Source organism: Agelaius phoeniceus, chromosome 6 (assembly GCF_051311805.1).
Source record: "Agelaius phoeniceus isolate bAgePho1 chromosome 6, bAgePho1.hap1, whole genome shotgun sequence".
Lineage (NCBI taxonomy): Eukaryota > Metazoa > Chordata > Aves > Passeriformes > Icteridae > Agelaius > Agelaius phoeniceus.
The window spans coordinates 40047280-40060159 of record NC_135270.1 but is presented as its reverse complement, the minus strand read 5'-3'; positions in this window follow the sequence as shown (position 1 = coordinate 40060159).

Sequence of the window (12880 nt, the reverse complement as noted above, 5' to 3'; positions counted from 1 at the left end):
GGACCCGTGTCACTCCGCTCCCCGCCAGGCTATCAGAGCACGGAGGTGCAGGCTGCTCCCGGGGACTCTCTCTTCACTCCGAGCCTGCCCGGGCACCGAGGCGCAGGGCAGCCTGCCCCGGGGCTGGGATCTGGCCCTCTCCAGCAGCCACGTCTATAGCAAACACCGCCTTTGTGCCCGATACCTCTAAGTGCTCCCTAATCATCTACGTTTGCCATCTACTGCGCAATAGCTGAAATATATTTCCCCCTTTCTTCCTTCGATTTCCCGAGCCTGCCCGGCGGGTTGCTAACACACATTTCCTCCGCTTATGACCGACAGAGAATGTAAACATGCTGGTAACTAGGAGGTGGGCCTCATTCTGCAAACCGGGATCTCTCCATAGTGACTCTCAGTAATGACCTCTTTAGCATAATAAAGCCCGGGGGGCGGGGAATCTTTGAACTGCGGGGCAGGAGATTGGAATAAGAGCATGTCTGAACTTATTCAAATGTATGCAACAAGTTTTCTAGTTCTAAGGTTATCGGATGTGAACAACAGACGTTTTACCTCTTGTTTTTCCTTGCCTGGTTGCTTTATCTAAGGAAATACTTTACCAACTTCAGGTATGTCATTAACTTATATGAAATAGAAAGGAAATAACAAGTGACAAAACCAAGTCCCGAATCCACATTTAGTCCGGAAAAACCCAAAACCACTCCCCCCCTCAAACCCCCCGCAGACTAATAATACAGATTCTTGTTTAGAGAGGGGGGATCCTCTCCAAACACATGGCAGCAGACCCAACATCACGGCCACCAGGAGCCCTGGCAGAACAAAACGGCGAGCAGAGGTGACCCAGCACATCTCACAGAGGGCCCCCTTTTCTCCCTCAGCAGAGCCCGTGGTCGGCCCCGTGGACACGAGCAAGCCAAGAGCCAGGGAGAATACCTTCGGGTCTCCCTTAAAAACACTCCCATCGCGGCATCGGTGTCCAGAGGACGGGAAAAAAAAGGAGCCGCTGGACGGCGCCGAGCAGAGCTCTCCCCACCCCACCCCCCGGGCAATTGTTCCCTTGAGCCCCTATTAATGCGGGACATATGTTATCCACAGGCAGTAGGCAGCGGGAAGACTTCGCCATCTAACTTGTTGCTCAACTTACGAGGCGGTTCTCATCTTCTCATCAAAAGCCGCCGGTCTTTCTTCTGCCGTATGGACAAAAATGTGAACAACAATGCCCGCCTCCCTTCACTTCAAAAGCTGCCAGCGCAGAGGCTACCCAGAGAATTTTCTCTCTGCCTTTCATTCCCGGTTTGAAAAAAGGCACTACAGGGCCAAGGCGCTCCTAATACTCTTTGATGGGGATTGAATTCATTATCTCCAATAACACAATTGTGCTTGGCCAACGAAAAGAGCAAAGTAATACTCATCTAGAATTAGAGAGCAGGGCTCAGAAGAAAGGGAGCGGGAGGGTGGTGAGGGGGTGCATTTCAAAGGAAAGGGGGGGGGGAGGAGTGTAATGAGAAAACACCTATATCACAAATCGGCTTGAAAGGAGGGGGTCCCCCGAAGTTTAAATTGCAGAAGTGTATTAAGTGGCGGATTGTACGGCTCCAGGCATGTTGGTGGTCTGACTGCGCATTCCTCCTCCGCCGACCAAGCTGGCAGCAGTGGGCTTGGAGGTTCTTGACATTTCCCTCCAGGGATGGCCCCGGTCCCGGGGGGTTCGGCCGCTCCTCTCCCTCCGCGGCGCAGCCCAGCCCCGTGCCAGCTGGGCCGCGGGCGGGGGTCGGGGCTCGGACTTTGCCCGGGCGCAGCGCGGTGCCCGCCGCCCCTCGCTGCTCGCACTGACTGCGGGGACACAGCGGCGGTGGGAGCTCCGCGGGCACAGAGCAGCCAAGCAGGCAAACAGGGCTCTGCTCCGGCGTTCCCCGCCTCCTCCAGGGACCGCAGGGATACCCAGGAGCCTGTCCCGGGGGTCGGGGTGGGGTGTCTCAGCGCCATCACACCCCGACACCGTCCGGGGCAACGGGAATGCAACAAACCAAGGGCGCAGTGCGGAGGGCGCAGGCCGGGCTAGCGCTGGCCCAGCGGAGGAGGGAAAGTGATGGAGGAATGAATGAATGACGGAGCGGATGAATGAATGAATGAATGAACGAATGAAGCGAATGAATGAATAACGCATACACAAATAAATAAATAATAGAGCACAAAAATCAACCGATTGGAAAACCGCTGTGTTAATATGAGAGATTAAAATATTTGCCTGTTTGGCTTCCAGCGTAAATGTTTTCTATCGGGTGTTATCCAAACAGGCTAATTTTCAAGGCCAAGCATAATACAGCAATGAGAGGCTAAAGTCATTGCACGTACGACGGGCGGTGATGGGGCCCGGGGCGGGTGCATTACACCCGTGTCAGCGGGCACAAGGAGCGGCGGCGAGATGGGCTGGAGATGCAAACCCCCGTGTCTGGCGCGTTTCTGCGCACCGACAAACACTCATCCATCCTACCACCGAACCGCTTGTGTTTCCAAACTTCCCAGCGCCAATTGCAGGAGCCCCATAAGAGCCTATGCAAGTGCAGAAGTGGGAGCCGCCAGAACCCCCAGAGACGCTTTTCCGAGGCAATGCCCTCTAGGCGTTGGCAGCCACACGGAAAGGGCTCAGTAAATCGCATCGGTCACCCAGAAACTTCCTGCCTTCTCCGCAGGCTCAGAGGGACGCCACACTTCCCAAAAGTCAAATTGCGCCCTGGGGAACACGAATTTTTTCCAGCCCACCCGAAACGGGGAGCTTAGGACCTTAAGCTGGCCAGCCGAGTGCTTCTCTCTGGCAATAGGGAATCTCATCACCTTCGTTAGCAGGTTTGCCCCAGAAGGGACACACTGGCCAAACGAGGGGACAGGAGGAGAGAGATGACCTCTTCCAGCCCCCGTGGGGGTTCCATCATGTGCAATAATGCTGACCCTGTCACCTTTCCTCTTACAAGACAAAGCTGACCTTCACAGGACTGATTTCAGTGGATCCACACTCATCCTTTTAAACACTCCCTAGGCAGGGGGTAGATTTTTTCTTTTTTCTTTTCCTAATGAGTGTGACTGAGATTACATGGACCTCAGCAAAGTCCGAGGTTCAAGGATTTAGAATATTTCCCACTTTGTAAAGTATCATAGAGGTGGGTGGTTGGGTTTTGTTTTTTTGGTTTTTTTGGTTTTTTGTTTTTTTTTTAGTTTGTTTGGGGGTTTTGTTTGGTTTGGGGTGGTTTTTTTTGTGGGTTTTTTTTTGTTTGTTTGTTTTTTGTTTTAATTTGAGGGGAAGGGGCTCCTTATTTAAAAATTTGAAGAGATTTAGAATAAAGAGTTTGCTCCCAGGGAAAGTGGTATTAAAATAATTGTGCTTTCTGCAAAAGTAGGAGCAGACTTCACATTATTTCTGCTGGGGTCTGTTTAGACCAAGCATACACGTTAACTGGCTAACTAAGCATTTTACAGTTTGTAATTTACCTCCCCACACATAATGACTTCTCCAAAGTGTACATTAAATGACCGTATAGTTCATGTCCAAGAATTACTCTTTACAAGTCTGCTTACCTTAATGATCAATGTGCCATTTATACTTTTACACAATAGACTTTAATTGTTACAAGGCTGTCCTTTGGTCCATGTGAAATAATTTGTTTTGTGCCATAGCACAAACAGGGGATTAGGAGTTCAGGTAAGGAATAAGCAGCAGCAACAACTTAATTCCTAGGCAACAAAGATCCTGCTTTCACACCAGATTTCTTTCTAGTAAAAAGCAGAACACTGCACCATCTCCAGCTCCCTGGACCACTCAACCATTAGTAGCCTGCATTTCTTTCTGGTTAAATCTCTCCAGGGCTTCATGCACTTCATCCCTTCCAGAGCAAAAAGTTGCATGAAATGCTATGCAGTGCTAAGTAAAAATAAACACTAGAGATTTGCCAAATTAAACAGAATTCCATTTTTTAAAAAAAATCGTGATTTTACAGCGAGAGGTGAAAGGCAGCTCTGCAGATCTAATTTTTAGTATTCTGTTTTCCCATTGAGATTGGTACGAAGGTTACTGTATTTTAAACTATCACTTCCATTTGGAATCACAGCTGACTTTTACCCCTCCTGCAATTACCAGCGTATTCCAAATTCAGGTAGAAACTGTAAAAACCTGACAGGTTTAGGAAAAAGACCCCCTTTATTTCCCAGTGTCTGGGCACTGGCAGAGCATTGTGGTGGCTCAACCCTCACCCCTCACCTCTGCCAAGCAGTGGGTGGCTCGGGGACACACACACCTGAGTTTCCTTGGGTGTTTCAGCAGAATGAACAACGTGTGTACACATGGCAGGCAAAGCCACTCAGAACATTCCATCTTTGAAACTGAACTCAACAACAAATGGATCCTGAGCTTCAAGACTTTTGTGATGACTTTAGCCTGTCACAAAACTGGCCCAGGCATTACCAGTGATGGATGAAATGGGGCTGGGGGCCTGGGGGTGTGTGTGTCCCATGGGCTCCCACCATCCCCTTGGGTGTGGGACACCACGGGGAGAGACATGGGCAGTCTTAGCCTGGCTCCTTCCAATGTCCTTCTATGCTCAGGTGTCCACGCTCATCCCCTCACCTTTCCAGGCTGCTGGTGCTCTTTGACAGCAGAGAAAGTGGGAATGACTTGCTCAGACCACAATCTCCTCAAAAATTAGAGGGACATACAAGTTGATGCAGTAAACATCTTTTGTGTGCCCATATAAGTGAAAGCCACTAGGTCAAACCCACTCAAGATCCAGGATGGATAGGTGAGACAACCATAACAATGCTCTGCTGAATGATTGAAATATCCAAATGCTTCTTCTTTCCTCGACACAGTCCTTAAAACAAAGCCATCTGAGATCACCCTCTCAATACCAATAATTGAGGAAAAGAGGTGTTTAAGGTTGCTGAAGGATGGCTGGGAGGCCGCTGGGATGTAGGTGGTTTCTTCTCTTCCATTATCAGCAGCATAGCTCAGTAGGTTTCCTTCTGTTGCTTCCAGGAATCAGGGGGAGACCAACCTTCTGATGAGTTTCTTCCCCACTGGGAGAGTCTCACACACCAGCACACACACACAAACAAGCACAAACACACACACACAGAGAACTGGGCTCAGAGCTTCCCCAGGGGAGGGCTGCACTGAGAGATCACCTGCTTAATGCAGGCTCCTGAGGAGACAAGTGCCTGGGCCTCTGCCATGCTCAAGCCAAATGAAGGCTGGAAATACCTTAGTGCCAGAAGCAAGAGGTCTTCAGAGCTAGTTCCAGCCTTTGGTCATCAGCTCTGTATCAGGGACTGCTGTTTCACTCTGTTATGGAGAAGGTTACAATCTATGGGTTACTGGAATGTAATAAGTAAATAAGACCTAATTAAATAATAGCTGTTCTAAGGATGGAACTTCCACATATTCTCAGATAATAGGGTTATCTGCACAGTAGTTCCCAGGTTTTTGTCAGACACATATTCAACTGAGAAGCTGGAACATTTCAGTCTACTGTGCTGGCTTAAAGGTTTGCCAACTCCTTTAAGTTTCTGGTAATAAGAAAGACTTTAATAAATATTAATATGTTTTCTAAATATAAATATATTAGATTAATTATATAAATATAAATATAAATATGTTCTCATTGTATATATTGCCGTCATACTAAAAATGCTGGAATAGAATAAAAGCAATGGTATATATTAATTACATAAGCTACGTGTGGAGAGGAGTAATACCTTTTTAAGAAGGAGAGAGGTCACTGTACTTAACCAGGTGAATCGTTTGTGACTGGGAAATCCAAGAACAAATAATCAAAATATATGTATTTTGGATTTAATAATTCTTAGCAGTCAGGTCCTCCAGACTGCAACAAATACACAGCACACGTTGATGAGGTGAATATGACAGTGCTGTTCCCATGCCAGTAACATTAGTAAGGAAAAAAAATTAAGAAGAGGGAAAACCACAAAAAAAAAAAAAAAAAAAATTAAAAAAAAGAGGAAAAAAATTTCTCAATTTTTCCCTCGAAGTATCAATAACGCCTTTCAATATTGAGCTGCAAACCACAGCTAAACCCCTATGAAAATCGTCAATACACAGACACACGAGGACACAGAGCTCTTTAATTTCCTGAAGACACAGGCTAGAGCTCTCCTCAGCTGCAAGGACCTGTGCTCTATAGGCTTTGCGGTTTGGCACAAGTTCAGCCTGAGCCAGAATGAGGGAGAGGGACACTTAGAAAATTAAAGATCTACGTAGGGAGAAAAAAAAAGTTTTTTCAATATAACACCGCTTTAATTACAAATTTATTGCTCGGCTTACAAAACACGGGGGCGCCTCGAAACGCTCAGAGGAGGAATTAACGCCGGGGCGGACCAGACGTTTGCCATCGCGGCGGGCACCGGGCCCCGCTGCCCGGCGCCCTCCCTCCCCTCTGCGCCTCGCCCGTGTCCGAGCGGCGGCCGCGGCCCCTCCCGGGGCGGGGCGGCTCCCGGGCGGCCGCTGCGGCCTCGCCGCCGGCCCCGGCGCCCCGGGCGGAGCGCGCTGGGCGTGGGACCCCGCACGCCGCCCAAGGGGGATTTCCCCCTCCCCGCCCCGGGCGTGTGGGGCTGCCGACGGAGGCGGGGGATTACCGGCCCCGGGACGGGGGCGCTGCAGCCGGGACTGCGGGCAGGGCCAGCGGCGGGCCGAGGAGCGATGCCCGGCACGGCGGGGCTGCTCCCCTCCAGCCCTCCCGCTGCAGAGTGCGGGGATTCGGCATAGGTGTCGACCCGTGGCTGTGTGGGGAGCCACACGCACACGGCTCCTACAAACACGGGTTCAGCGCCCCCGCCCCGCCAGATCCGGCTGCTGAGCCGGCTCCGGCCCAGAGCCGCAGGCAGCGCCCGGTCAGTGAATCCCCTCACGGCGGGCAGCGCCTGGAGCGCGTCCGCACGCCGGGGGATTTACTCTTCCTCTTCCTCCTCCTCCTCTTCCCGCTGCCAGCCGAGCCCCGGAGCGAGCTGCAGGCACCCGCAGCAGCCCCGGGGCGCGGAGCCGCCTCCCCTGGGGCCGCGCTCCCCCCGCGGGGCTGCAGCAGCCGTCGCTGCCCTGGGACCGCCTGCGCTCCCAGCCACCGCTGGGCGCCGGGGACGCAGCTCCCTGGCGGGTGGGTGTCCACTAAAACTGCCTACCTGCCTGCAGGGTTATTTGTTTATTTTTTAACTGTTCTTCTGATCTGTGGTTTTCTCAAAATAAATGGAAGACTGCCCCCTCCCCCAGTACCCTTTATCTAAGTCGGACTTAAATATATGCCAATGGCCCCTGTTATAATCATGAAATCAAGCCACCTCCATGCCAACGGGTTTGTCGTGTGTGTGAAAATGCCAGTCCCGTCGAGGGTGGATGTGAAATCTGATCTTGCTTCAGTCTCAACTGAAAGAAATGATTCATGCTTGACCGTGTCTCCTTGATATTTCTTATTTCGACTTTTCCTGCTTCCTCTGTCCTGTCTCCTGGTTGACACTCTTTCCAAGGGGTCCTTCAAACACTCGAGGATTGCAATAACAGTGCTATAGTCAAATATTTCCTTGAAGGGTTTTATTACTGGGCTATCTAGAACAAAAACAAAAGGCATTTTTTCAAAACACCTCTTTAAAAGAAAAGCAGACAGCAGTTGTTAAAATAAAGGAGGTTACATGGCAAGCCACTGGTGCATTTAACAGTGTCCTCTCCTTCTGAGCTGCACAGTATTTGGTCTTTATTTCAAGAAGCCATTGTGAATGTCTGATTCCTGCCTTCAGTTTTAAGGAGTTTGCTCCCTAGGTGATGGACACTATTCTGCTAGCAGGGGTGGCACTGGACATTGTCCTCAGCCAGATGTCTGCCACATCTGCAGGCAGGTGGAGGGAGGCAGCACTTAGCACAAAGAGTTGTAGTGTGGGGAATTCAGGTTCAAAGACCCTGAACAACTGGGGAGGTGGCCTGTGACTGTAGAGAATGACAGAAGCAGGGATGAGAATGATGAGCAATGAGGGCTTGGAAGAAAGACTGAGGACATGGAAGGAAGGAATATAAAGCAGACTGTAAGCAGGGAAAAGTGGACCATGTGGTCACAAGTCAGGAGAACGGAGGGTGCCAGGAAAGGCATGATGACTGCAGAGAGCAGATGGCTGATAGGGGTTAGGGGACAACATGAGGGTGGACCACACCTGGAGCAGCTGTCTGCCTTTTCTAGGAAGTAAAAAATAATAGGAAAGCAATCTACTGGCTGTTGCCCCCAGTGCAGACAACAGGAGACATACAGTGGAAGTCCGCCTCTGAACAGCAAACAAGGAAGCTTGCTTTTTTATGTGTGTGTTTAAGGCTGAATTTGACCTCGAGCTGATGTCATGCAAATCAAGCACTGTCTGCTTCCCTCAAAAAGGCAAAAGAAGTCCAAGGAATCAGCTTGAAATGAAGAGTTACTTATGTTTAAACTTCTCCTGGTTTGGGGAGTGCAGAGAGGCTGAGTCAGGGGCTTCAGAAGCTGCTGTCACCTTTGACAGGGGTCAGAAATAGCCACTGCTGTTTATTTGCAATTTGCAATACACACTAGGCCCTTTATAAACCTGAGGAAGGACAGTCCCTGCTGCTGCACTGTGCAGTCCAAGGATTTGCAAAATGGGATCACTAGTGTTTCTTGGTATTATAATGTCACAGTGTCTCCAGGTTGGTTTCAAAGCATGTAAGAGCATGTGGAGAGCACTACTGCAAAAGTTACAAAGCTATAGGCAATAGAGACTCAGGTTAGATAAGGGGCTGGCTGGGTGGAGCTGGTGAACAATGCACGAAAGTGCTTTTCTTTCACTGATCTTGGTTCAAATTAAGGTTAAATTCCAAGGGGAGTGTATTTTTTTTCCCTCTCTCAATCTCTCTCTCTCTCTCTCTCCAGGAAGAGGTTTTAAAGGCCATCATTTTCAGTTAAAAAAAAAAAATCACAAAGAAAGATACATGTTAATACAAATGTAGCATTCCACAGAGGGGAGCCAAGAGCTGCGGGTGTCGCACCCACAGCTTTTATTCAGCCAAAGCGAGTTCAGCAGTTTCAGCACCTGGCAGGAGCAGGATTGATCCTGCTGTCAAGAAATGGCTAGAGTAAAAGCAAGACCACTTACATGCCACAGAGTCTATACAGAAAAATGCTGATATACAGGAGTGGGAAAAGGGATTATGGAAATAATACACAGAATTCAAGTAATTTTTACTGAAACGACATACTTAATTTGTGTGGCTCAGAAATCATTACCTTTACCCTTGTAAAAAAGGTATATTAAACATCTAATCTACGAAAGTATGTAACAGAAGGAACTAGAAGATGAATTTTTCTATTAAATCTATGAAGCCTGGTGCTGTAACTAAAGAAAAATGCAACAGGGCTTCCAGGTAGCTACTCTTAGACCTGCTTTTTTTGGAGTGGGGGGAGAAAAGTAAAAAGGAAAAAAAAAGCTGGATCAGCTTCTTCACAAAGCAAACTTCACAGAATTTATTTTGCAATCTGTCCATCATTACTTTTCTGTTTTAGAGCTGGTATTTCAGTGCTCTGTAAGACAGTACAACAGATTCTGTGTCCTCCCAAAATTTGAAAGCAGAAAGTGGTCTCTCCTGCGATAAGAGCTCCCCAAAGTGCAGGGGCAAAGGTGGCACACATTTAATGCTGGCTTTTCTTTGGTATGACAAGAGCTCTTGAAAATCAATGGGGAAATCTGTGGTCTTGATCCTGTGAGATAGTACAAGTTTGCTGTAGGGGAGTTCCTGGCTCTCAAAGGAGTACACAGAACCTCCTCTCACAGCCTAAGCAGAGAGAAGCAGTCAGTTCTGCCATGCTCACGGGCATTTGTCCTCCCTGTGGCTGCTCTTGTCTTTAAAGGTAAATGAGACATCAAAAAATGTTATATGCCAGCACAAACTACCATTTCCCTCTCAGCTGTATGACCTATATGCCTCATACACTGTACACAACACAAAATCACAAAATACAAGCCTTTGTTTTATGAACTTTGTCTCTTATCCTCTACCAAAATAAAATATTTTGGCCTACCAGTACAATGAGTGCCTAATATTAACCCTCAGTAGCTCCTCATTACCATTAAAAGGCTGCAGCAGGGACTTGAGAATGATTGCTTCACGTGTCTTATGGCTGTGCAGCCCAAGGTAGCTGTGCTGGTTGTATTTTAAGCAGTATGTTAACATTCTTAGGAATACTTTGGTCAGAAACCAGAGCTATTCCCTGTCAGTCCATCTAAACAACATTTGAGTGTCGCAGAGCACGAAACATTGCTTAATTGAACAGTAGTAGCTTAGAGTCCATCAGTGCCATAGCTGATCATCAAATGCAGCTGATGATCAAATTATTGATGGACTCCAAAGCTAAGTTACCAGCTGGATACTTTTCCAGCCATGAGGGCAGAGACTGCTGTCAGGTAGAACAAAAGTCAAGTGAATTCAGGGTTCAGCCTCACCGATGAGAAGTGTCTGCTAGGGAAGGTGGATACTCAGTGCTAGTATTCAGCTCTGCAGATTTTTTGTTCCTGTGATATCCTTCCCCACATCTTTGAGTCCTATTTTTGACCTCCTCCTTCTTAACCAGCACCAGAGCAGTGTTTCTCACCCCCTTTTCATGAACAGTGTAGTATAACTTTTCCTTCTCAGCAGCTGTCATCCCTTCCTGCCAGCCCTAACTGCCTCTTGGCATTGCTCCCTCCCTGTCATACTCATGCCAAGAACAGCCTCACCCCCTCTCTGGGAGCACAGCTATATTCCAGCCCATCACATCTGCCCCCCAAATCACTTCTTTCCATTGACATTCCACTAACCTCTACCCAGCCACTATTCTTACCATCCTTTGACATAGCTCAAATTACAGTATAATTAAAATCACCATGGAACACAACTAAACCAACAAGATTAACTACACAAGAACTTTGGGATTTTTTTTTTCAGCAGCCTTACAAGACATCTACCTGGCTTCAGCAACTCTTACTTTCAGATGGTTGTGACAAGGATATATTTCTTTCCCTATTGGGCAAGATTTATGGTCTAGCAACAAAAATCCAGGATGTAGGCATCAGTATTAATGAAGCAGAGTTCACTGAAATCAGCTTCCTAAATCTATTTTACTACCTTTTTTTTCTTTTTTTTTTTGTATTACTCTTTTATTACTGTTTTCTGCCTCAGATAGTTTTCTCTCTAGTCTCTTCCACATCCAGAAATTCTTAGAGAGGAATGGAAATAAACGTTCTGAAGGGCTGTCTAGGGCAAGGAGCACAAGGTGCTGGGGTGATGCTGTGCCTTAGAGAATGAGCCCACTCCTTGAAGTCAGGAATGCACACAAAAATCAGCTCTATATAGACCATATCTGAATGCAGGAAAAGGGTGTTGTGTACAAGGGAAGCATCTGCATGTCCAAGAATTAGAAATGCCTTACTGTCTGAGCAATAAATGGTATCAGAAACTCATCCTGTTCAGTTTATCCAAAAGAAGATTAATGGTAATCTGTTCATGGTCTCCAGATACCAAAATGGGGAAGGATTTGGGGAAGTTGCTCTTTGAGTTCTCAGGAAAAGGAAGCATAATGGGAGCCATAGGTCTGAAGCTGAAAGAAGACATACTAGAAAACAAGTTCAACAGATCATCTGTGGAGTCCTTCATCATGGATCTGTAATTCCCCACACATTTGTAGTTCCACCTGAAGGCCTGGGACTTTAGGTGTTACAAACCAAGGAGTGCTGGAATTGATGTAGTTGTGGTTGTTATCCTGCTTTCCTAGGGCAAGTGCAGCAGGAAAGCAAGAGTAAGTAAAAAATGAGGAGCCTGCCATCTGCTTTTTTGTATGTTGATTCTATAGTGCTTCTCACATTTATGAGGTGTAATAGCTTTTCAAGCTTTTAAAAGCTTTTTCTTTGGGGTTGAAATATGCTACATGCACATATTATAATCACCATAAATTGACATGGCAGCTAGCTAGATACCTGTGCTGTATATCAATCATTTAGGTAAAAGAGTAACTGAATAGGAACTAAAGACATAACTTACAGGTTTTGCAAGCAGGGGGTGGGGCAGAAGGAGGGAACAGGACATGCCTATGACAGGTGGTGGTATATCTCCTACACATCCTGGGTCAAGAGGGTAATATGTGGTTCAGCCTGCCAGACCTCAGCTTGCTTTACCACTAGTGGAAGCAATAGTCATAGCACCTAGTGAGACACCTGCAGCAGGTGGTTTTGGAAGAGCTCTAAGAGGATAAAATGTCAATAGCACTGAAAAACCCCAGACTTTTAATGAGATAGTAGGTAGCAGGTCACTCAAGAGTTGGCTCTACAGGAAATGAGGCTGTGTGAGGGTGAAGTTCTGGAGAAAGCACCTCGTAACATGCAAAGCTGGTCATTTGCAGACCAGATTTCAATGACGGAAAATTACAAGGATAATGCCATTACTGGAAAACAGGGTAGATTGTTACAACAGGCAGTTGTGGATTTGCTGTGTAAGACTATTGAGAAAAGTCTTGTGGGATTTAAAAAAAACACCCACTGATGAAATGCATTTTCTTTAGGCACAAGTAGTTCAGATTTATAAGAGACTTACTCTAGTGGATGTTAGAGCTTTGAAGAAATAAAATTATCCTCAGCAGACAGGTAAAATGTGGAGAAAGCCTGGCATTTAACTGCTTGAAAAGCAATTGAGCTGAGTTTCTCCATTATGTGATCAAAGAAGAGCAAAACCTTCCTGACCTTGATTCCAGTATGTGCTGTGGTGGTTGTTGCTGTACTCAAAGGTTTGGTGCTGCAGCTGTGCAGATATGAGCAGTCCCTCTCCCTGACCACACATTTCCCTGGGCACTGGCAGCACAGCCCTTAG